We start from the raw sequence: 27,346 nt of genomic DNA, 5'->3' as shown, positions 1-27,346 counted from the left end.
GAAGAATAATAGCAAACTCGGTTTGGGTTTGATTGATTCTGTTGATGGAAGGTAATGGAATGTGCAACATCCCTCACACCCCCTAGCACCGGCTTAAGCGGAACTCAATTACGTAGCAATTGAATGGACTCCATGATCCCAATGAATCAGAAAATATAACAATACTGAGTTTATTTTATCAAATAGGATGGAAGATTGTTCAATTATAGCAAAATGTGGTTTATCATCCTACGTATCTTTCCAAATTATGTCGTGTAAACTATCGATAGTAGGCTCTTTGGGGCTATGCGTAATATGTTAACAGATAGTATAGACATTCAAAGAAGACATTCATGCCGATATGTTTCATTATAAGTCCTGAACGATGAATTGTTATTTAAAAAACTATTTTAGTACTTTATATTAATAGCTGTAATCATTTCAAGAATACATTTTGAGACGCTAAACCTGTGAACACAATCAGAGAAAGCATGCGTTTATTCAGGGACATTCCGAATCTTTGTATAGATGCAATTTATACAGATTAAAACTGAAATACATGTTTTGCAGGAAAAAAAAAAAAACATTTTAAGCGGTCTTCTGCCTATCTCTCCTAAGGGAAATTAAAGTCTACAACATTCTGCACTAGAACACTCCCAATGCGACCATATATAAACAGGAAGCATTATCTAAGCAGCTATTAGACTCGTATATCCATGAAGATATATATTGCTATTTGATACAGATAATTACATACCCAACATCATCACTAATCATCCGAAATTAGAATATATATCTAACGATACAAAAAACACTTATTTGCAATAATACAGACCATACAAAGACAATGTAAAGACGTATAGACCATATAGGCTAGTCTTCGAGATTAATTTTTGTTGGATTTTCGAAGCAACCCGTGTAGCATATTTTTTCGTTACAGCTTCTTTTTTTGTGGGCCTACTATGCAAATGCGTGGCTCTGAGGCTGTATTTGTGATGCTCTGTGCTTCCGAGAAATCTTTCCTTACCTATTATCTTTGTTTACTGCAATAATAACAGGAAGCTGGAAACAGTAGGATGTTTATATACAGTCGAATACCATTACCTCGATATTCAAGGGATTGTAAAAATTGCATCGACGTATCCGAAGTTCGACGTAACGATATCGACTATCTGGGACTACTTTGTACTTGTCTCGGACGTTAATATTGTCATTATATGCAATGCCTTTTTTTAGAGGGCTTGAAAGGGGAAAGAAATAACATAAAACATATACGATTTTAATTTCATTGACAAATAAAACATGTTAATTAAATACAAACATACAACTTTTTAATTTTTACAAAATATATATTTAAACATTAGCATTTTTATTCCTTCCCTAAACAAGTCTGAATGCAGCGGTAATGGCCTTAGTTGAGTAGTTGTCATTTTGACTGTGCTTTGATAAAGTATATTTGCCAGTTACATACGCATATTATTACTTAGTCCTAAATGGTAGATTTTTACTTCGTCAAACAGAAAATATTTCATCCAAATTAGTTACAACTTCCCTGTTTGCACGGTGTTTCATAAGACTAATTATTGGGAATTAAGTTTAAACTTCCTGACATTTAAACTGGATTAAAGATTAAAGAACAAACAAAACAAACACACTACCTAAGTTGAATATGATTAATACATCGCCAGACAACAATAGGTTGATTTTCATATCTTACAAATTACATGGATATTTTTTGACAAGCTGTGATATCGGCGAAACCAGGTGTAAAAACAGTACAGGTACGTTCAACTGTATTTCAATTCACATATGAATGCACTGCTACAGTCCATCCTGTAAATTGTACGTAATATATTTTATGTTGTCATCTTTCGGGGATAGACAAAAGAAGGTAATACCAGTCAGTAGATTGATGACAATGCGTATTTGATCAATTCTCAGTTTTTCTCGAAAATACTTTTTTGTTTGTGTTGAGCCAACGGAACATAAAGTAATAATCTGAGTTTTAAAATTTATAGCAAATAAGTTTCTTATTGTTCTTTGTTTGTAGCAATTTCTCATTGTGACCTAGAGTTATCAATGTTGACTGTGTATAAAGCTAATGACACGCTCTGAGAGAATATACACTCAATCATTTAGGCAATAAATGCACAATAAAGGAAGATATTATAGGTTTTGTTCTATCAGTGGTAAATGACTGCATTAAAAAAGCGATAATCACTGGAATAAAATAGGAAAACAATCTGATACAATTCACTTTTATGCGGACAAGTCTTAGAGTCTTCAATTGTTATCTAATAGAAGTTTTGGGAATATTGTTATTTTGATAATGACCAAAATACGTATTCTGTTTCATTTGCCTGACGGGCAAATTTCATACGTTAGTAGCAGTTCTGCACAACAATAACGAAACATCATTAGATTCTACTGAAATTGTGTAAGAACGAGATCCTTTAAGAGCATGCATAAGTACATGCCAGCCTAAAACAATCCGACAATTTTCATTGCAGTACCGATGAGAAACAAAAAGAAATGGTTGCATTGTCGACAAATTAGATTGCAAATATATTCTGTCTTTGGTATTATGATAATACAGTACACGAGCATTATTGCAAAATTCGTATTATTAAATATGAAAATAGAAGAAAATAAAGTACAAGGTTTAATACACTATTTACGGAGTTCATGCGAAATAACTGACAGAATAGGATCGGTAAATCCATGAATCATGTTTAATTTGCCGATCCTATCCTGTTGTTCATGTCGAATGAACACCGAAAAAACAACAGCATTGTACGATAAAAATGTCAGTTAGAAAATGCTGTTCATACAAAATTAATGTAATAATTTCCAGTGGAAAAGAATAGAGTGGAAATATAATGACAATAAATGGAAAGAAGTATATTTATGACATATTAAAATACGTTACCTTGTGCATTTAATATCACTTAGTGATGAAATATAATGTGTTAAAAGCCATATAACATTACATATATTCCCTTGAAGGAAAGGGAAATACTTTTTTCTTTACAAAGACAAAGATACTATCGTAATACAGACACAGAGATAAAGCTATTCTACATACATTCTACATACATTCTTATACTAAGGGCAAATAACTTTAAATTCAACAATTTGCCTTTTGCTGTTTAATCCAAAAACCGATTTCTACAATGCATTTCAAACAATTGAAAAAGGTCTTAACCGTCTGGTTAATATATGAATCAGACTCTTCCTCATTGATGTCATTGCAGGCACTAGTTTGATCAAAGACTAGTTTTCACGTAATATATCTAAATTAATGTTACCACTCAAACTTTGCTAAAAAGGATTATATTTCAAACAGTCATGTTTCTCAACTGTGGAGGAAACAAATACACTTGAAATAGTACACTTATTATATTTTGTGTGTATCTCCCAACTTTCATAGAAAAACCTGGTGCCTTATATTCTACTACAGATATCTATCACAGTGACAACTGTGCTTCACAAGGTGAAATAATAGCGAATACAGTATTCCTATTATGTAAAATATTCAGAAGTAGGAAAAAATAAACGTTTAAATTTTTATATAATATAGTCAACGAAACTGGAGTGAAAGTACCTAGACGGAGTATTATATACATCTTACTTACTGTTGTTATCTTGTTGCTATGAACTTGTTATGATTTTCAGTCATTATTTTGTGATTATACACCATGATGACATGTAGTGCTTTTCAATGTTTCGTAATGTCCAAAACAGCTTATTCATCGTAAAAACATTTTCCTTACTGGTTAGGAACCCGTAGCCGGACAAATTTTCATATTTCGTCTCCATTATTTCCTCCAAAATATTTGACATAAATGAAGCCCACTCTGCACAAACTTCAGCTCCTTTTGCGTCCGATGTTGTAATCAGCATCGCGTTGTGACGTAAATAATGGGTTCCAAGGGACCTCAAATGGGGGTCACAAAAAGAATTCATTTTCCAAGTGAGGTAAACCAGTAGTCGGGCAAATATTTTGACGATGTTTTGCTGTTATTTAGATATCAAAATAAGTAATCAAACTATTTTTGCACATTCCTTTATCATTAATCTCTCCAAATATGCACATGGAAGATAACCCGACTTTCAATAGCAGCTACAAAAGCAATGAGAGGCTAACCATAAAATACTCGAATTTCGTCTAACACAAATTCGTGATAATTCAAATAGATATAGAATAAAATTAGTGCAAAAATCGACAGCCCTTTATTTTATGTACTTATAACCGTGATATTAAATGTAGCACATGTTATCAACAGACAATCAACTTGATACCTCGACAAGTGTAAACTACTGCGCATACGCGATGCTATCTTCATACCCCGTTAAGGCCGAAAGTTGTTTTGTAAACACAGGTGAGGTATCACCATAAAACCTAACATTATACAGCATCGTAAAACAGAGGTTTTGTGTAGACATGAAGAACAAACATCCAAATGATCCAGATGAAACAACTGTATGAATTACGCTGAAAAAAGCGGTTATTACATGTGTCCGGAAACTGGGCCTGTCCGGACACTGGTTCCCAACTAGTATATATCTGCTTTGAGATGTAAGCAAAACATTTAACAATTAATAAATAACATAGCTCAAAGTTCATCGACAAGACAGTTTTGAACTGCTAAATGCCACCAAAATACAAGCGAAATTGTATTGCACGGGAAGTTACATTGTACCGCAGCACAGAACACCTTATTTTGATGCTCATTACTTGCATTTGAATTATTATTTTTTACATTTTGTATGCATTTCAGTGCTGATTTAACATATTATTTCATCACATATATTTGTCGAAATGCAGTTTCTTCACTTCGCAGAATATTGACATTACATTAACTAGAAAATGGCTTTGATCAAATGTGTGTCTTTGGGGAACCATGAATATAGAATGATACATTGTCATATTCAGAATTCAGAACCTCAGAACGCGTATACACTTCAGGGACAACAATAATGGGACCACACTGTAACATTGTTATGATTATTGTTTATTATTGATTTAAAATCTATATTGTTTAATGAATAATTAACTAACTATTGAAATGGCCTTTGCTCATTACATTACAGAACGAATAATAAAACATAGAGGCCACTTTGTATTTTATTATACTCTTCAATTATTTTGTAGCTATTTACTTTATTACCTACATGACTGTTATTTCAAGGAAAAATATAAATCGCAAAAACATGGCCGCTAGACAGGGTGCGGAGTTGGCGTTCCGTATGCACGGTAGGTGATACGTTTTGTGTGATTAATTAAGTAAGCTAATGTATGTAGATTATGGAAGCATTGTGACTACTTTCTGTTATAACTGTGCGATTGTGTCGCGTACAATTATCTGCAATTTTCTAAGGTATCATCTTAGTAGAAAGTATTTTTAAACTCATGTACTCTCATTATGTCAACCGTAGTGCAGAGTGCAAAAGCGTAAATATACCTTGAATGATCTTTTGATAATATTGCTTAGTGGATTTGTTGTGGACTATGCACGCTAGTCTGTATTGCTAAGCGCTTGTCGTAATTAGTATTGTGTATGTACGTATAAATTCTCTCAAGAAATCTGGTCCTAGGGTATTAATCTAACGCGACCAAGAGATTGATATCGTTATATAGATATCAAAACCAATACTGCAATATGTACAGTAAGACGTAGCTAGCTTGAGTATCCCGGCACACACAACTCGTAGTTTGCAGCCGTTTTTCTTATCGTTCTATGTTTGTAGCAATTTCTCATTGTGACCTAGAGTTTTCAATGTTGACTGTGTATGAAGCTAATGACACGCTCTGAGAGAATATACACTCAATCATTTAGGTAATAAATGCACAATAAAGGAAGATATTATAGGTTTTGTTCTATCAGTGGTAAATGACTGCATTAAAAATGCGATAATCACTGGAATAAAATAGGAAAACAATCTGATACAATTCACTTTTATGCGGACAAGTCTTAGAGTCTTCAATTGTTATCTAATAAAAGTTTTGGGAATATTGTTATTTTGATAATGACCAAAATACGTATTCTGTTTCATTTGCTTGACGGGCAAATTTCATACGTTAGTAGCAGTTCTGCACAACAATAACGAAACATAATTAGATTCTACTGAAATTGTGTAAGAACGAGATCCTTTAAGAGCATGCAACGCCACAAAGCAAACTGAAAACAGATTCGGTTTGATTGGGTCTACTCATGAATGTTAATTGGGTCTACTCACTTAAAGACTGCTGTTGTGATAGTTAATAAAATCTGAAAGAAGAGCCTTTTGATGCATAGAACGCAACGAAGCAATATAATAGCAGACTTGGTTTGATTTTGAGTCTGTTTATGAATGATAATGAAATATGCAACACCCATCACGTCCCTTAGCATCGCCGTTAACGGAACTCAATTACACTAGAGGTAAAATTGAATGTTCCCCATGCACACAAAGACCAGCAAATGCAACATCACTAAGGTCTAGTATGGAGAGACTTTCTGAAGCATTCGTACTTACTATATTCTTTTCTATATTTTAAGAAATTCTTCGCTGAAGAGTTTAAATTGAAAACATTAACAAACGAAAAGTTTTTTTTCAGTGGAAGATTAACCTTCTTTATGGTATTAAAGCATATAACATCAAAATAAATATATCTCATGTCCGATACGTCAAAAATGATTCTGTAAATTATGTATGGTTAATACTAAATAATGCCAAGCATTAATGCATTGTCAATGTAAACGTAATGAAATGATAAATTGTGGCGCCATCTTATTATTTATGGTTTCTTTGTATTATTGTTATTGGAAATATTGTATTAAAAACACTTTTCAAACTTGCAGTGTCAGTCTCCAAGGAAATAGATGCATATTTAATGTTTTACGTGAAATTTGAAGACATGCACTTCGTATTCCGGAATTATAGGGAACTTTCTGTGACAGTCTCAGTTTTCATTTCCACTGAAAAAACAAAAACAAATTATTATTTAAAACCATAAATATTGTTTGTCTTTCACACGTTTGTAAAGAGTGAAACGGTTAAGAAATTTAAGTCATACCGGGGTCATTTAACAGTAATGATGAAACTTATATTGGTAAATTTGTTCTGCTCCTTTTTAGCATTGAATGTGAGACGATTTAGGACAAAGACTCATGGTTTGCTTTTGTAACTTGATTATCTTGTAAAGGAAATGTTACGTGTCAGCCGTGGCAAAATAGTTATGAAGCCTTGTCTTTCCGAACATGATATGCATAATCTGTAAACGTAGATTATTTAGGAAGTGATGGGATACCGATAAGTTACGGTTTTGACATGATATATGTCAAATGTTGAGTATTTCTTCTGAGTTGTGCACTGTGCCGAACGAGTTTTGGGGTTAATAAAATCAACTAGAATGTTTATAGCAGTAACGATTATATTTTATTTTGCATGTTATAAACGAAAAAGCAGTTGTCACATTTTTATATCATACGATGCTAGATCAATCTTTTATAGCAACTATTATATCGATAGATAAAAAAAATAAATCTTCCTTGGATATTAGTCCACTATATCAAAGAGGTTTACATCGCAATTTGGTGCTGATAACAACACCAATATACAGCTAACGACATGCTGAGAGAGAAAATTCACTCAATCATATATACAATAAAAAGGCACTGAAAGAAGTTATCACAGGCTTTGGTCTATGATAAATTACTACTTTGCAAAAAGTGTTAATCACTATAATGAGAGAAATGCCTTCACAGTGTGTTTTCAATCTGTACAAAGACATTCAGTATCTTTGATACAGGAGTATATTATACAGAATTTTAAAAGTTCCAAAAACCGGAAAATACGTTATGCAGAATAGATATCTAAGCCTTATAACGACAGAAATATATTTTGCAAGTTTCCTCTAAATGAAATACAAGTCTATAACCTTCTGCTCTAGAACATAACCTAACGTGCGACCAAAGCAAAACAATATGTGAGTAGATATTAGACTCGTATATCTAGGGAGACATATATCGTTATTTGAAACAGGTTATTACTGTCAGTACCAGTATTATCGTTACCCAACCGAAATTATCTAACGATACATAGATATACATTTTAGATTGTCTACTATAGATGGTATGGACTGGAATAAGTACAATAAATCATAATTGTATTTAATATATTTAACTTTTCTTCATCCAGTAAATATTGCAGAATCCAGAGGTTACATAGAATAAGTTGATGTAGTTTCCTTGCAGAAGCTCGTAGTAATATCAATTAGTATTGTTTCATTCAGAAAAAAGAGCTTTCGTTCATAAACGGCACGTTAAGATTCTACGTCATGTTTTAAAAACAACACATGTTATACGGCATAATAAAATATTTAACTTAACCGTTTACATCTATAAACCTGTATCATAACCCTTTAAGCTGCTTCATAGATATCTGTATGCGTTAAAGCTGCGATTCTACGTCATGTTTTAAAAACAACATGTTCAGATTATGCGGCATATTAAAAATATTCAAACTGACCGTTTACAGCTATAAACCTTTATCATAATCGTTTCAGCTGCTTCATAGATATCTGCATGTGTTAAAGCTGAAATAACTTCGATTCAGCTATTGCAAACGTTTGTTTAGTTTTCCGTTTTCTCGGAAAAAGAATTCTAACTTGAATTATGAAATAGGAAAAAAGCACGAGACTAAGAGACGATGAGATGCGAGCTGCAAGCGTATAAACAGCCTGCGTGCCAATATGTTAGCCTTTTAAATATTTGGTTTCAAACGAGGTTTTCAAACACATGAATGTTGATGTTCGGGCGAGCGGACTGGCGCGCTCATGCATGTCGTTCTGCTTTAGTGTAAAACCTTTCATTTTATCTCTCATGACTTGCTTTATTACTTCAAGGTTTGTATCAATTATTCAGTTGTTTATTTTATGAATCGTAACATTACAAATGAGCGTTGAAGTTGATTTCTCTTCACTTTGCAGAATATTGATATAGCATTATGCTATATATGCTATATATTGGCTTCGTTCAAATATACGTCTTTTGGAGCACAGGAGTACAGACAAGATATAATGATATATTCAGATTTTGTCAAATCAGAATATACTACTGGCCAGGAATCACATCGGCTTGTTAGACGGTATTGTCTTCAAATCTATATCTCGCTCTAAATAATTAAGGAGCTGTGTAAATAGGAAACCATTTTACTCATTAAATAAAAGAACAAGATGCCAATTTGTTGTGTATTACACTCCAATTATTTTCTAGACATTTACTTAATTACCTACAGTAATATTAGATCAAAGAAAAAAAAATAATAAAAAAAATTGAGGGTGTGGAGTTGGCATTCAGTGTGTAGGCAGAGTGATTTGATAACTGTTTGCGATATTCTATTTCACAATCCATATATACCAATTTAGAACACACACAAATGTTGCAGCTCTACCGTTTAGAAAGATATTGTATAAATTCATTATGTTTCCTCCAAAGAAAATGTTTAGTTTCATTATTCTTCCTGCAAAGATAATGTACTGTAATGTAATGATAAGGTTTGAAAATAAAGCAATGGATTAAATGTCGTCTGACTTTTCCTGGATAAAACTGGATACCATAAATTAAATGCTGGTGGTACAATGTACTGGGAGCATACAAGATACATAGGACTGATATTCAAGGTCGCTTCTTTCTAAAGATCAAGCTAATTTTCGTTAAACATCCTTTAAATGATTTGTGGTGGCCGTGAATCGCCGCCAAGTGTTGTTGTTGTTTTTGGTCCGTTTGGATAATGAACTTCATTTTATGACGTTGTATTAAAATGTTCAGTTGTATTCGGACTCGTGACGGTTTTTGCACACTTATTTACTATTCGTCATCAGAACAAGGAAATAGGCACATTCAAAGAAGGCAGCCGCCTTAAGCCGGAACTTAATCCAAGAAAATATAGAATTTGTACATAAAAAGACTGAAAATGTAAATCAATCAGACAAACAAAGAGCATGCAAGGGAAAGGTCACTGTTCTAGCGTAAAGGAATCCATATTAGACACATTTGGTTAGAATGAAAGGCATACACATTGTGTAGCTAATATTTCTGGGGCTTAGATTATTGCCTTACAGTTATACTTCCGGACGATATTGTAGGTATGCCATCTCATCCAAAATTCACTAGTTAGTGAAAGTAAGACGTATGATGACGAAGCAAATGGAATATAAACGGATACAGAGTTTGCTTTTAGCGTTTTATTAGAGTTCATTTTATATTTATATTTTATCTTTATATTGATCAACTATTTGTTAACGAAAAATAGTGCTTATTAATTCAAAATAGTGAATTATAATCCTGTAAACAATATTTGCTGTAGTTCTATTGATTTATACCGTTGTAAATAATAATTCATCCATACCAGAATAAAACTATGATGTTACGAATTAAAAGCAATTGGTGAAAACTTTAAAAATGTAGAGTTTATTTATCAAATAATGTGGAAGATTGTCCTATCATTTCAAAGAGAAGTTTATCAGTCTTTTATGTTGTGTAAACTACCGATGTTAGGCTTTTCGAACATGTTAACAGATAGGATAGACATTCTAAGAAGACAAACATGCCCACATGTTTCATCAATGAATTGAGCCGTGCCATGGGAAAACCAACATAGTGGGTGTGCGACCAGCATGGATCCAGACCAGCCTGCGCATCCGCGCAGTCTGGTCAGGATCCATGTTGTTCGCTAACAGTTTCTCCAGTTCCAATAGGCTTTAAAAGCGACCAGCATGGATCCAGACCAGACTGCGCGGATGCGCAGGCTGGTCTGGATCCATGCTGGTCGCACACCCACTATGTTGGTTTTCCCATGGCACGGCTCAATTGTTATTTTAAAACTATTTTGGATATTTTTATTAATAGCTGTACACAAAGGAAGCAAGATATACCCACATTGCATGTGTATTTGAGCCAACCAAACAATGCACGACCAACGTACGAATACAAAACAAATGTCCCTTTCCAGACTTTTAATAATTTCAATAATTCATTTTGAGACGCCAAACTTGTGAACACAATAAGAGAAAGAATGTTTTTATGCAGGTAAGGGTCATTCCGAGTCTTGGTATAGATGTAATTTAGACATATGCAGAATGGTTTGTCAAATTAAAACCGAAATATGTGTTTGTCAGAATAAAAGAAAATCATTTTAAGCTACTGTAACAAAAATATAACTGTGTTCTGCACATTTCCCCTAAGGAAAATTTAAGTCTACTACCTTCTCCAATGCGGCCATATATAAACAGAAAACATTACCTTAGCAGATATTAGACTCGTATATCCAGGATGATATATATTGTTATTTGATACAGATAATTACATAGCAAATATCATCATTAATCATCCGAAATGAGAATATATATCTAACGATACAAAAACCACTTATTTGCAATAATACAAAGACAATGTAAAGACGTATTATAGGTTAGTCTTCTAGATAAGTTTTGGTTCACTGTAATTATAACAGGAAGCTGAAAACAGTAGGATGTTTTATATATTTCAATTGACATTTGAACGTTTTGCTATCTTCCATACTATAAATTGTATGCAATATATTTATGTTGTCATCTTACGGGGATACACAAAGGAAGGTAAAGTCAATTAGGAAATTGATGACAACACGTATTCTCAGTTTTGTCTAGGAAATACTTTTTGTTTGTGTTGAGCCAAATGGAACAAAAGTAATCTGACTTTTAAACTTTTTAGCAAATACATTCGTCCAAGCCATAACAATTCCGGCAATTTCAATTGGTGTACTGATAAGAAACGAATAAATTTGTTGCATTGCCGACAAATTAGATTGCAATACATTCTGTCTTTGGTATTATGATAATACAGTACACGAGCATTATTGCAAAATTCGTATTATAAAATATGAAAATAGAAGGAAATAAAGTGCATGGTTGTAATACATTTTTTCGGAGTTCATGCGAAATGAACGACAGGAAAGAATCGGTAAATACATGAATCATGTTTAATTTACCGATCCTATCCTATCGTCCATGTCGAATGAACACCGCAGAAAATAGCATTGTATGATGAAAATATCAGTTAGAATATGCTGTTCATACAAAATTAACGTAATAATTTTCAATGGAAAAGAATACAGCGGATGTAAATATAATGACAGTAAATGAAAAGAAGTATATTTATGACATATTACATAATACGTAATACTGTCCTATATTCAGCTACAGATATGTATCACAGTAACAATTGTACTGCGCAAAGAGAAGTGTCTGAAAACGAATTACATAAAGAAAGTTACAGCGAATAAAATATTCATATTTAGTAAAATATTCTGAAGCAGGATAATTATACGCGTTTAAGTTTTTATATAATTTTGTCAACGAAACTAGAGTGAAGGTACCTAGACGGAGCATTCTATACATCTTACTTACTGTTGTTATCTTGTTGCTACGAAATTTTTATAAAATTCTATCAACATTTTTTGGTTTTACAACATGGTGACATGTAGCACTTTTCATTGTTTCATGATGTTCATCACTGCTTGTACATCGTAAACACATTTTCCTTATATATGTTTCTGCTATGAGATGTAAACAAAACATTCAACAATCAATAAATAACATAGCTCAAAGTTCATCACACAGTTTTGAACTGCTAAATGTCACCAACTCAAGCGGAATGTGTTTTGCACGGAAGTTATACTGTATCGCAGCACAGAACACCTTATTTTGTTGCTAATAATTGCATTTAATTTTTTTTTACATTTTGTATGCATTTCCGTGCTGATTTAACAAATTTTTTCATCACATACATTCGTCGAAATGCAGTTTCTTCACTTCGCAGAGTATTGACATTACATTAACTAGAAAATGGCTTTGATCAAATGTGTGTCTTTGGGGAACCATGAATATAGAATGATACACTGTCATATACAGAAACTCAGAACGCGTATACACTACTGGGACCACAATAATGGGACCACATTGTAACATTGTTATGATTCTTGTTTCTTATTGATTTAAAACCGATATTGTTTAATGTATAATGAACTAACTATTGAAATTGGCCTTTGCTCAATACATTACAGAACGAATAAAACATAGAGACCACTTTGTATTTTATTATACTCTTCAATGATTTTGTAGCTACTTACTTTATTACCCACATAACATTTATTTAAAGGAAAAATATAAATCGTAAGAAAAAGGATGCGGAGTTCGCATTCCATATGCATGGTAGGTGATACGTTTTGTATGATTGGTTAATTAAGCTTATGTGTATACAGTATTGAAACTTTATGATTACTTACTGCTATAATTATGCTACTGACATTATAATATTGTGTCGCATGCCATTAACTATGATTTTCTAAGTAGAAAGGATTTCTACACTCATGTACTCTCGTTATCTCAACTTGTGCAGAGTGCAAAAGCCTAAATATACCTTGAATGATTCTTTAATAAGTTTGCTTATTGGAGTTGCTGTGGACTATGCACGCTCGTCTGTGCTGCTAAACGTTTCTCATAGATAGTATGGTGTAAGGTATAAATTCTCTCTGTTAGGCAATATGGTCCTAGGATATTAGTCTAATACATCAAAACAGACTGACATCGTAATATAGATAACAACACCAATAATGTGATATGTACAGTGAAACCTAGCTAGCTTGAGTACCCTGGCTCAAACAAGCTCGTAGTCCGCAGCCGTTTTTCCTTTTCCTTTTTTCTATGTTTGTAGCAATTTCTCATTGTGACTTAGAATTATCGATGTTGACTGTGTAGAAAGCTAAGAAGAGAATATACGCTCAATTTAGATAATAAAAGCTCAATCATTTAGATAATAAAAGCACAATAAAAGAAGATATTATAGGTTTTGTTCTATCAATGGTAAATGACTACATTACAAAAAGCGATAATCACTGGAATAAAATCGGATAACAGTCTGATAAAATTTACTTTTATGCGGACGCGTTTTAGAGTCTTCAATTGTTGTCCAATAAAAGTTTTGGGAATATTGTTATTTTGATAATACGTATCTTGTTTCATTTGCCTGACGGACAAATTCATACATTACTAAAAGTTCAGCACAACAATAACGGAACAGCATTTGATTCTACTGAAATTTTATGAGAAGGAGGTCCTTTAGAAGCATGCAACGCCACCAAGTTAATAAAATCAGACTCAGTTTGATTGAGTTTGCTCATAAATGTCAATAAAATGAGAACACCCCTCACCCACCCTACCCCCTAACACAAACTAAAGAGGAATTGTAGTATAGTAAAACTCAATGTTTGTTGTGATCCAGAAGGTCGAGAAAATATAACAACACTGAGTCTAAGTGCGGGTAGACCTATTTAGAGCTGTTACATGCCACTTAAGGATGGTTGTTGTAATAGTTAATAAAATCTGTAAGAAGAACCTTTTGATGCATAGAACTCAACCAACCAATATAATAGCAGACTTGGTTTGATTTTGAGTCTGTTTATGAATGGTAATGAAATATGCAACACCCATCACGTCCCTTAGCATCGCCGTAAACGGAATTCAATTACACTAGAGGTAAATTTGAATGTTCTCCATGCTCCCAAAGACCAGCAAATGCAACAACACTGAGGTCTAGTATGGAGAGACTTTCTGAAGCATTCGTACTTATTATATTATTTTCTATATTTTAAGAAATTCTTCGCTGAAGAGTTTAAATTGAAAACATTAACAAACGAACATTTTTTTGTTTCAGTGGAAGATTTAAATTCTTTATGGTATTAAACAGTAAAGCATATAGCATCAAAATATATATATCATCTCCGATCTATACTGATTCTGTAAATTATAAATGGTTAATATTAAATATTGCATTAATGCATTGCCAATGTAAACGTAACGAAATGATCAATTGCGGCGCCATCTTATTATTTATGGTTACATTTGTATTCTTGTTATTGAAAATATTGTCAGACTTGCGGTGTCAGTCTCCAAGGAAATAGATGCATTTTAATGTTTTACATGAAATCTGAAGACATGCACTTCGTATTCCGGAATTATAGGGAACATTCTGTGACAGTCTCAGCTTTCATTTCCACTGACAAAACAAAAACAAATAATGATTTAAAACCATAAATACTGTTTGTCTTTCAACCGAACAGTTAAGAAATTATAGTCATACCGGTGTCATTTAACAGTAATGATGAAACTTATACTGGTAAATTTGTTTTCCTGCTTTTTAGCACTGAATGTAGGACGATTTAAGACAAAGGCTCATAGTTTGCTTTTGTAACTTGATTATCTTGTAAAGCAAATGTTACGTGTCAGCCGTGACAGAATAGTCATTAAGCATTGTCTTTCCGAAAATGATCTGCATAATCTGTAAAAGTATATTATTTTAGTAAGTAATGGAAAAGCGATAACATAAGTTTTGCCATGATATGTCAATTGTCGAGTATTTCCTCTGAGGTTTGCACTGTGCAGAATAGGTAGTTGGGATAATTAAATCAACCAGAATGTTTATAGCAGTAACGATTATATTGTATTCCGCATTTTCTAAACGAAAAAGCAGTTTTTCAGCTTAACATTTTTATATCATACGATGCTCGATCAATCTGTTATAGCAACTATTATATCGATAGATAATAAAACAAACCTTCCTTGGATATTAGTCCACTATATCAGAGAGATTTACATCGTAAATTGGTGCTGGTAACAATATCAATATACAGCTAACGACATGCTTCGAGAGAAAAATCACTCAATCATATATACAATAAAAAGGCACTGAAAGAAGTTATCACAGGTTTTGGTCTATGATAGATTACTACTTTACCAAAAAGTGTTAATCACTATTATGAGAGAAATGTTTTAACCTGTACAGTGACATCCGGTATCTTTGATACTGAAATACCTTAGAAAGACTTTTAATAGTTCACCAACACCGGAAAATATGTTAGAAAAAATATCTAGTTTTAATTAGAGAATATATTTTTCAAGTTTCCTCTAAGTGAAATATAGGTCTACAACCTTCTGCACTAAAACATAACTTAACGTGCGGCCAAAGTAAATCAGTATGTGAGCAGATATTAGACTCGTATATCTAGGGAGACATATATTGTTATTTGAAACAGATACTTACTGTGCCAGTATTATCGTTACTCATCCGAAATTAGAACAGACATCTTACAATACATAGGTAGACATTTTAAATTGTCTTCTATTATAGATGGTATAGGTTGCAATATCTACAATACATCAAAATAATATTTATAATATTTCACTTCTCTTCCGAAAGGATTGTAATCTTCCATCCCATAAGTATTGCAGAACATAAATATTGCAGAATCCATAGGTTAGATGAAATAAGTTGATGTAGTTTCCTTAGTAAAATCAATTAGTATTGTTTCATTTGTAGAAAGAATGTAAATACTTTTGTTCATTAATGGCACGTTCAGATTCTACGGCATGTTTTATAAACAATATGTTCAGACTATACGGCATATTAAAGATATTCAAATTGACCGTTTACAGCTATAACCCTTTCTCATTACCATTTTCAGGCGCGTTTTATAAACATGACTTTTTTGTTCAGATTATAAGGCATATTAAAATATTCAAATTTACCGTTTACAGCTATAATACTTTATAATAACCGTTTCAGCTGCTGCTTCATAGACTTCACCTGAGATAATTTCGATTCAACTATTGCAAACTTGTGTTTAGTTGTCCGTGTTCTCGGAAAAAGAAATTCTAACATAAATTATGAAATAGGAAGAGAAGCATTGGCAGAATTTCTGGTTTATGCAGCGAGCTGAAAGCGTAAACTGTCTATGTGTCAATATGTTAGCCTAAATTTTTGGTTTTAAACGAGGTTTTCAAAAACATGCATGTCGTTGTTCGGGCGAGCGGACTGGCGCGCTCATGCATGTCGCTCTGCTTTAGTGTAAAACATTTTATTTTATTTCTCATGGCTTACTTTATTACTTCTAAGTTTGTATCAATTATTCAGTTGTTTATTTAATGAATCGTCACATTACAAATGAGCGTTGAAGTTGATTTCTCCTCACTTTGCACAATATTGATATAGCATTAAACTATAAACTGGCTTCATTTAAATATATGTCTTTTCGAACACATGAGTACAGACAAGATACAATGATATTCAGTTCTGTTCAAATCAGAATATACTACAGGGACCTCAGCTTCATTTTGTTACGGTCTGCGTTTCTTTTTGTTTAGACTGTATTGTCTTCAAATCTTTATCTCGCTCTGAATAATTTACGAGCTGTCGAAATAGGAAACTATTTGCTCATTAAATAAAAGAATAAGATACCACATTGTTGTGTATTACACTCTCCATTATTTTTAGCTATTTACTTAATTACCTACAAGGAAAAAAAAATCATTAAAAACTTGAGGGTGGGGAGTTGACATTCAGTGTACATGTAGGGCGATTTAATAACTGTTTGCGATATTCAATTTCACAATCCACATAATTATACCAATGTGGAATATACACAGATGTTGCAGCTTTATGGTTTAGAATGTATATTTTCATTATGTTCCCTGCAAAGATACTGTATAGTGTTTTTATACTTCCTGCAAAGATAATATAAGGTTTCGTTATGTTCATTGCAAAAATAATTCAAACTTTTGTCAGCTTCCCTGTACAATATTGTATAGTTTCACTATGTTCTCTGCAAAAATAATGTATAGTTTTATTATTGTTCCCTGCAAAAATAGTGTATATTCTATTATATTCCCTGCACAATATTGTATAGTTTCATTATGTTCTCTACACAGATAATGTATAGTTTCGTTATGTTCCCGGTAAAGACAATAAATACTAGTTTTATTATGTTTCCTGCAAATATAATGTAGAGTTTCATTATGTTCATTGCGAAAATAATGTATAGTTTCATTATGTATCCTGCCTAGACAATTTACATATGATGATTGAGTGTTAAAATGTTTCATTGCATTGTTTCTACCTCTACTCTATTTGTAAAGCAGCGATGCATGGAACAGTGCATTTATTCTTAGATTTTGTTAAGTACAAACTAATCGAATTTAATTTACATCATTGTTAATGTTTTTGTTCACAGACAAATATAACACTTTGTTATTTCAAAATTAATCTATGTTTGTGTTTTGAAAAAGAAAATCTACAATTAAATATTGAATTGCAAAACTGATATTAATACTCTGTCTTTCACAAATACAGCTCTCATTCTGATATCTAGGAATTTTATGCAATAATAGTTCGAGTCTGGAAGGACCAATCGTTAAACTGAGAAAGTGTATAAGTGCGAGATGTAATGAGAATTCAGTAACAAGAAGATCATTAAGCTGTAGCGGTGTATATTATTTTGCTTGTTATGAATATCTTAATGGTTTATGTGGTGTTGTATTGCGTTGGATTATTTTGACATAGCAAATTGTAATTGAAATGGGATATTTCCCAAGACTATGTTGCATTTCGAAATCTTTTATTACAAGTAATTGAGTTGTGTAACTTTATTTAAATTTGGATTAATTTCTAATGTATTTAATACTGTTTCATGTTGATATCTAACCAATGTTTCATTTTTTTTTCAATATGGGTTAGCACGTACAGTATGACATATTTAAGACAAGTTACGAATAAGTTGCGAATGACTGAATATGCACTAACATATTGTTCTTAATTGAGTAACCAGAGATGTTTGTAGATAATTCATAGATACGTGATGTAAACTGGTCATTCATGTACAGAATAGGTCAAGTCTGGTTTCGATTATGACGAAATAACTTTTGTATACACTTCATTGCACACAAATAAAAAAAAACGACCAAACATATAGCAAGGCTTTCGAATTCATATCTGACATACTTTCGAGTATACAGATCATGTCTTCCTAATAACCGCCAATAAGTAGACCATACTATGATTTATACCATACCTAAATTATACTTTAAGGAGGTAGGTTACCTTCATATTTGTATGTGCGCATGTCCAACCGGAAGCTACCGTGACGATTTACGACGACGTTTACGACAAATTAAATGTGTTTCTATATTCATTCTCCTGAAAACAAATCATGAACCTGCCTCCGATCTGATACTTTATGGTTTAATAATGCAGAAATAATGACTCAATTGCCGCAGAGACGCTTCAAAACAATGTTGCCTTAAAATGACGTCATTGACGTCATGACGTTACGTGTCAGTTACCGCGCAAAATTAATAGCTTTTATCTTGAAAGTACGTAATTCTGTGCATTTTCCTTATTTTAACTATCTTCAAATAACAAATATTTGCTGAAATATTTGTTATGAATCTTTTGCTCTGAATAATCATCACTATTTTGCTTCTTTTATGTAGTTATACTGAAACGTTATGCGGATTGTAAGAAAATGGATGATTGTAACCAATGTTATTTGGAATATAGTTGGATGAAAGGTTACTTGTAACGGCCATTTTCAAATAAAAAATCTAGCAGTTTGATTTGTAATACCTATTTTTCAGGTTCCGTTGATAATTTGTTACTTATATACTAAAAATAAGATCTAAAACTGTTCAAATTTCAGTAGAAAAATGTGGTTCCTTAAATTTGATTGATGTTACCATGGAAACGAAGCCCGTGACCTATGTATCTAAATGTAAAATTCAAAAGCGTTGACACTGGTCTTTTTAAGAAACACAACTTCGGCTTTTTATTTTCATTTCAACAATATCCATTAGAATAATATCAGCATGCTGAACGATTTTTCCATGAAAAATGCCAGGCGAGGGGTACTGCCGTATGTATTCTAAGCTGTGAAATTTGTTTGAATCAATGCAAATAACAAGAAAATATAACTTACGTTAGAAATAATATGTTTTAAAGCTACATTAACTAGAAAGATAATCTTATTCAATATTTTTTATAAGAAATTACGACAAAAAGCAAGATATAAGCTATTTTAAACATCTCTGTTGCCATGGTTACTGTAAACTTTAAGAAAAATAGGGTACCATGTAAAGTGCATGGTATTTTGCTTATAATATTTCCCAAATATTCCATGTTAGTCATTAACAGAATGCCACTTAAGCCGTCGAAAACCCCTATTTTTATACATAGTTGTTTAAAAATGAGAGAAAATGCGTTACCATGGAAACACGAGCCCCGCGACATATGCATTTAAAGCTTATATTAGAAAGCTAACGTGCATACTTGTAAAATTATCAATTATGCAGACTTCTACGGATATCAATGAAACTAAAATACACTGAAAAGTGTTAAATATCCGTATTTTCCGTCTTCTTTTAATATGAAATACCTTTAGAGGGTCATGTTCTTCAAACCGAGATAAAAATTGAATTTGAAGATACAGAGACAAACGAAATTGAGATTGTAGCAGGTAAAACTTCATATTACACGAAATACAAACAAATGCTGCGGTTAAACTAACTTGAATTTACCCTTGTAACAAGGTAACCTACCTCCTTAAGCAAATATTTACTTAAAATTTAAGTCATCACCACTATGTACTATTAAATCTTCTGACAAGGCAAACGAATATACATTAAATTAAACTAACTAATGATAGCATATGGTATATGTAGGCATTGTAACTGAAAATACAAACTTCCAGTAGGCACTATCTATTTTAGATATATATGTAGCTAACTGCATCAAAGTACGCAGTCTGAAAAAATATTTTAGATATCATTTTCTGAAAAAGAGTTATTTGAGCTGAAAAAAAAAGATCCTGCAGTAGATGAAATATCTGGAAAAAAATGGAGACAACTCCGCTAAAACTTTATTGTAGGCTTATGTGGCTATGTACATAGTATCTCATGCAAAGCATGCACTTTTTACCTCTAGGAACAAAAAAATCATTCATAATTAGTAGCAATTACTGTAAAGCACTTTGAAAAGAAAAATATGTAAAGATCAAATCATTTAATGCCCTGGGGGAAAGTGTGACTTTTTTATGGTGAAATTTGTCAACAAACAGACATTCTTTTTTAAAAATGTTAAAACCCACCGAATTTCACAAGGTAAAGTTTGTTTAGATTACTCTGCAATTTTACTCTATAAACACATTGTTTCCCTTGTGTAAAGAGGGTTTAGGGTAAGTCTCTAAGTTTATGATATCAGTCTATGTATTGGCATGACCCTACCACAATTAAATGTGAATGACCGGGTTATGAATTATGACGTCATTATATAGACATTACAAGCTTTGGGTGCTACAGCAAGCAACATATCTAGACAGAAAATGATGACATTATTTCGATCTGTTACATTATTTTAGAACAAATGATGACGCTCTTGGGTGGCATTTCAGTCTATATAATGGAACTTTTATAGATGTGATGGATGGTGGGTGGTGGAAGAATACGACTTATTTTTGCTTGAATGGCTGCTAAGGAAGGAGACTGAATATATTTATTCATTTATTCTGGTACAAATAGTACAATCGATGTTGTCAATTTAATGGAAATATAGCTATTCTTACAAGTCTCATATGAATCACAGGCTGTAGGTAGCAATAGGCAAATCCGAATTAAGGGTGATGACATGTTTTCATAAAGTTACATTTTCGTTTTCTTGCATACCATATTCAACAACAAACAAAAAAACAAAGCAAATAGTGTGCGTAGAAACAACACGAAAATCATTCTACACCGAGTGCTTAAAGCGCCAGTATAACACCGGAAACTTTCGTGTTCAGTGTGCAAGATTTATCAGTATATACGATGTTTAGTAATTTTCAAAAGTTCCAAAAGAGTTTAACATTATCGTCCATGTAAATGACATGCATGTTTGACTATGATACAATGCTATACAGTACAATGGGATTTCATGTGGTTGTAAAACAATGAGATGATGAAGTCATAAGATATTTCCAGAATCAAAATGTACACATATATAATTTAACAATAATGTTCATAACAATAAAGGCGATGTTGTACCCCTGCTCCTCATTTTATCCGAAAAGAATTTTATATGTTATCTACACCATAATATGCTGGAGCATTCAGTACGACATAATGTAGGCAGATGTCAAAGAGAAATATTTTTCTCTGATATAAGTCCAGTATATATCAAATGAGCTGTGCCATGAGAAAACCAACATAGTGGCTTTGCGACCAGCATGGATCCAGACCAGCCTGCGCATCCGCGCAGTCTGGTCAGGATCCATGCTGTTCGCATTCAAAGTCTATTGCAATTAGAGAAACTGTTAGCGAACACCATGGATTCTGACCAGACTGCGCGGATGCGCAGGCTGGTCTGGATCTATGCTGGTCGCAAAGCCACTATGTTGGTTTTCTCATGGCACGGCTCAAATCATCTCCTTAATCTAAGATAAGTATATTACGCTAACGATACGCCGTGTGGGAATACTCACTCAATAAAACAAATGATAAAAATATATCAATTGTTACATCAATGTTAAATTACTACATTACAAGAAGAGATATTCGTTGGACATTCGGATTCCTTATGCAGTCGTTTATATTAACGAGATTGTGATGCTTCCGCGGCGCACAGTTTTCTACTTCTTGCTTCACAGCATCTCCGTTTATTATTATGTTCAATTAGATAATGACAAATAAAACGCATTTAGTTTCATTTGTTTGACGAAATATTTCAAAGTTAACATTAGTAGGTATTGTACATAAAAACTTTGCCAGCGAAACACTGACGGGGCATCTTTGGATAACGTGTTACATTCTCTTATATATTTTGAACAATTAAATAAAACCTCATACTAATATACACGCGGTCAAAGAGGAAAATGTTAAACAATATTTTCTTCTTAGCCTTTAAACATAACACTGTTATCTGTAAAACCGACTATTGAAGAAGAAACGAAGCGAGCACTCCCAAATTTGAAGTTGTTATTGTCTTTCAAAACATTTTGATCACATAAAGATTTTCTGTGGTTAAGACGTTGAAGGCCTGAATGACGTGTGAATTCCTTGAGTTTATTTCGACCAAAATGTAGTTGAACCACATGCATTAAGAAGTTGTATGATCCATTGATCTATTTCGACACTCATGAAGCAATGAAAATAGCAATATGCTCACATTTCAACAACATATTAAGCTATATTTTAATACCAAATATTTCCAGGAAGAAATTTCAACGGATATAGCTGGAGTAGTAATTATCCTTAAAACCTTTTATGAGTAATTTGTTTTTTTTTAATACAATTATACTACTTCCTTGCTGCACTGAAGACACACGTGTTACCGCCACTCAAATCACTTGAAATGTTTTCTTTACTGTGATGCTTTACTGTTCATTGTGTATGAACCGGAGAATTTAAATAAAAGTTGAAAGTTGATGTTTTTTTTCAAATTTAAAATCATAACTAAATAGCAACGTAGTAAATCATACAGCTAAAACAAAAATTTGAAAAGCATCTTTATATATGTTGTTTGGTGGCTATTGGGTCTGTTTTCCTTTTCAAAACTGTATAATGGACTATTTGAACTACACAAATTCTAGGTACAGGATAAAACATTATTTACTGAGAATTGCCTTCTTGTAAGAGTTACCAGTTTGATAAAATATTCCAAAAGGTTAGTTATCTGTTTTGAGTACAATAATTCTTAAAATATTGTGTGATGTTTTACATATTTTCTTTGCGCATTACAAATAAATCACCTCATTTTCCGAATGGAAGAGGCATGATTTAACCATATTGTTTGACTAGACTTAGATGTTTCAAATTCGCAGTACACCCGAAGTTGAAAAACTTGATATGAGCATTGTATAGAACTATCTGGATAACGTTACCGAACGTCCTTTTGTAGATTCCACGAGATTAGGTTACTTGTCCGTATCTACGATTTTCTATTTAACACTCCACATTATCAATATTATTATTATTTATTATATTACTATTATAATAATAGATTTATATAGCGCCCTTTTCATGATAAACACGTTCAAAGGCGCTTTACATATAGCAAACGCAGCCACACAGGACGCGAAATTCATCCTCTGCTAGTACAGACACAGAGCGATCTGACCAGACGGACAGAGCGAGATAAAACCCCCAGAACAGATAGTGGGAAATCCTTTTAGATACAGGCCTGTCCGGTTAACTTAGCCTAGATCTTTGCAAATAGACAGTCTGGTTCTTTAACGTGCCCGATGTATAGCACCGATACACTTGAAGCAGTCTTTCCTGGGAAGAACCAGTACAGGCCTTTTGGTTAGGTGGGAAACACTCGAGAGCATCTCAGAAATTTCCAGTGCCTGAACTGGGATTCGAACCCCGGACCTCTGGATTGACAGTCAAGCGTGTGACCACTAGACCACCGGTCCACCTTATATTAAAAAAAAACATATGTTGCAATTGCACGGATTCCTACATATATTGTTTGTTTAAGATAAAATTATTTACCATACAATACATATCCCTGATGAATAATGTAATGTTCATATATTTGTTTTAAGATGTTTAGCGAATTATCAGTTTCAACACTTTGTCACTGGTTAACTTGTCTCAAATTGTAAGGTTAAGGGCAAACATTCGGAATAGATTGTGTGATTGAAAACTATGGTGTTAATGAGTGAAATATATAACAAACTTAATGTAAAACCAATGAAGTCTCTTTTTATCTTATGATTTTCCGATGGTTTTAATCAAATTATATACAATTTCACTGGTTTGAAACAATGGAAGTATTTATCTTATTTCGCTGATTTATCTAAGTATTTCACTAAAAATAAATTTTTTTAAATAGCAAAAATAAAACGTCATTTTTTATTGATTCTATTCTTAGATAAACTAATCCTATGTTGTTTTAAATGAATAGTTACCCGTGTTATTAGAAATGGAATCAACAATAAGATATTTAATTACAGACAAAAATAAATAATACAGCAGTCCTTTTATCCACTCGGTAGCTTCCGCCAAGAAACCACTTATTGGAATTTTGTCCAATACCATATCTCTCAAGTATTGAAATACCATTTCAAATACAGGGCAACAACCGTTATATCAGGAACTGTTGCAAATGGATTTGATAAAGTATAAAGTTGTTATTGCGCTCATCGGAAAATGTTTGTTTGTAATGGGAAATTTTACAGCATAATTGTCTTCTTTATCGCTCTGGATTATTTAGACATAGAAAAAGGTATTTCAAATGAAATATTATTCATGACTTTATTTTATAGAAATCTTCCTTCAGACGAAACTGAACTAAGTGCAAAACATGCGCATACGCAATCCGAGAAAATCTTTCGTTGTTTGAACCGAAATATGATAACTTAGTTAACTTTAAAGTAGAATGTTTGAATTACTTGTAATAGAGGTTGTGTATTATTTAATTCGCCGTAAAAAAAACATTTATGAACTACAGAAAATAACCAAACAGCAACTGGATATTATTATTATACTCGTTTAATACCATTTTTTTCTTGACACATGTTACATTACTTGATATGTGAGTAGCATATTTTCTTAAACATATATATAAATCAACACAATTTATTTTTGCATCTTATATAAACGCAGGTTGTTCTATTAACTGATCTTAAATTCAGGTTAAGTTAAGAGTAAAACGCTGAGTAGGAAAAGCTTGGAAATTTGTTTTTAAGCCATGTCAAAACCATTTATCCGCGATCTGTAAATTTTACTGTTGAAAATAAGTGTATAATAGCTATAACACAAAAAGTAGTTACGCTCAGATGCGTGCATTTGATACATTTCCAGTTTATTTCCCTACATCCATGGAATTTTCGTACGGATGGTTGAATTGTGAACGATAATTGATTGTTCGTGTTATAACTGATACTGTCATAATACAGACATTTCCAACTTTAGGCGCTACAACAAACAATTCACCCAGACAGAGGATGATATTATTTCGATAGGCTGCATTATTTTAGAATAAATCATGACGCTCTTGGGCTGCATTTCAATTTGTATAATGGAAAATGTTTCACAGATCTGTTGAATCGTGGGTGAAGGGTAAGAACACGATATATCTCTTTGTTTCTCCCTGTTTTAACTGGCGCCAAGGAACTGTAAAAAATATTTTACTTGTATAAGCTTCATTTAAATTAATTGATCCAGATGATTTAATGCAACCAATTTAGACTATAAGAATATTTCGCTGTCTTTAGGTGCCAATAGGAAAATCGGGCGATGGTAATTGTTTGGGCATAACCAGGCTCTGCGCGGAGTTGAATATTCCATATACGAATGAAAGTCACTTAACAGAATCATAATTTTAAGTATTTTGAAAAAAGTGCGTGGTAGTATCTTCTGGAGATGCCCTACATAATGTAAGAAAACGAGTTTTGTAAAAAGTGTACATTTTGCAACACAATAAAAATAACACGTGTTTAGATTAATTATGGAACATGCCGAATTTAAAGAAACCGAAAATTTGGACAATGCCAGGATACGATAGAAAGATAGCAAATCTGTCGTGCTGTATCAGAAAATGAATTTTTCATAATATTGTTACATTATACGGAAAGGTGAAAGCTAAACACACTTCTGATATCAACCGTTTACACATTAATAACTGATATTACTGTTCGTAAGAGACATTGTACTCCAAAATTTTGATTCTAAATTATCTTTGTCATAAAACGCATTAGCATCCCATCAATGCGACATTACGTACACAGATAGAAAATAATATCTTTTTAGAATATTAGTCCAGTATATCAACTGAAGAATTTAATACAAGGTTGTTCACCTTCTTAAATAAGTATATAAATCTAACGATCCGCTGTGAGAGAATATCTACCCAAACATATAAACAATAAAAAATCACTGTTCCAAGATACCGTTATTAAGGTGATAAATTACTTCTTTAAATAAAAGGGATTATCACTAAAATAAAAGTATGAATACATTGTTGTTTTTGTTTTTTTCACCAAAGAGATATTTACAAGGAGCCAACACATAGTGATAATATCCCTTTATATAATTATATACATATTTTTACGAATGTATTAATAAAATAGCAGATCAACATTGACTTTAGATTACTTAATGTTAAAGTAATGTAGATTCTACAAAAGTTATAAAGCAACTTTTCTTTCTCTTCCGCTAAAGTCAACCCGCCCGCTTAGCTCAATAAGGAAGAGCACAGATCTACGGATCGCGAAGTCATGAGTTTGATCCCCGGGCGGGCCATATGTTCTCCATGACGATTTGATAAAAGACACTGTCTCTGAAATCATTCGTCCTCCATTCATGTGGGGAAGTTGGCAGTTATTTGCAGAGAGCAGGTTTGTACAGGTACAGAATCCAGGAACACTGGTTAGGTTAACTGCCCGCCGTTACATGCCTGAAATACTGTTGAAAAAAAAAACGGCGTTAAACCAAAAACAAACATACTAATCCACTAAAGTCATAATCATAATGTCGGGT

General features: G+C 32.6%; 1 protein-coding gene across 2 annotated transcripts in view; it reads left to right on the top strand.

Annotated features, from left to right (window-relative positions):
- LOC123527080 (cationic amino acid transporter 2-like) overlaps positions 1 to 27,346 on the top strand; it is a 47,877-nt gene that overhangs the window by 1,928 nt on the left and 18,603 nt on the right. The window contains exon 1 of one of the 2 annotated variants that reach the window (XM_053523100.1): positions 24,948 to 25,091. The exons of the other annotated variant lie outside the window; for it this stretch is intronic. The gene's annotated coding sequence lies outside the window, so the exon portion shown is untranslated. Of the gene's footprint in view, positions 1 to 24,947; positions 25,092 to 27,346 lie in introns of those variants that run through there. 2 annotated transcript variants of the gene reach the window in all.

Source organism: Mercenaria mercenaria, chromosome 14 (assembly GCF_021730395.1).
Source record: "Mercenaria mercenaria strain notata chromosome 14, MADL_Memer_1, whole genome shotgun sequence".
Taxonomy (NCBI): domain Eukaryota; kingdom Metazoa; phylum Mollusca; class Bivalvia; order Venerida; family Veneridae; genus Mercenaria; species Mercenaria mercenaria.
This window is presented reverse-complemented; position numbering and strand designations above follow the sequence as displayed.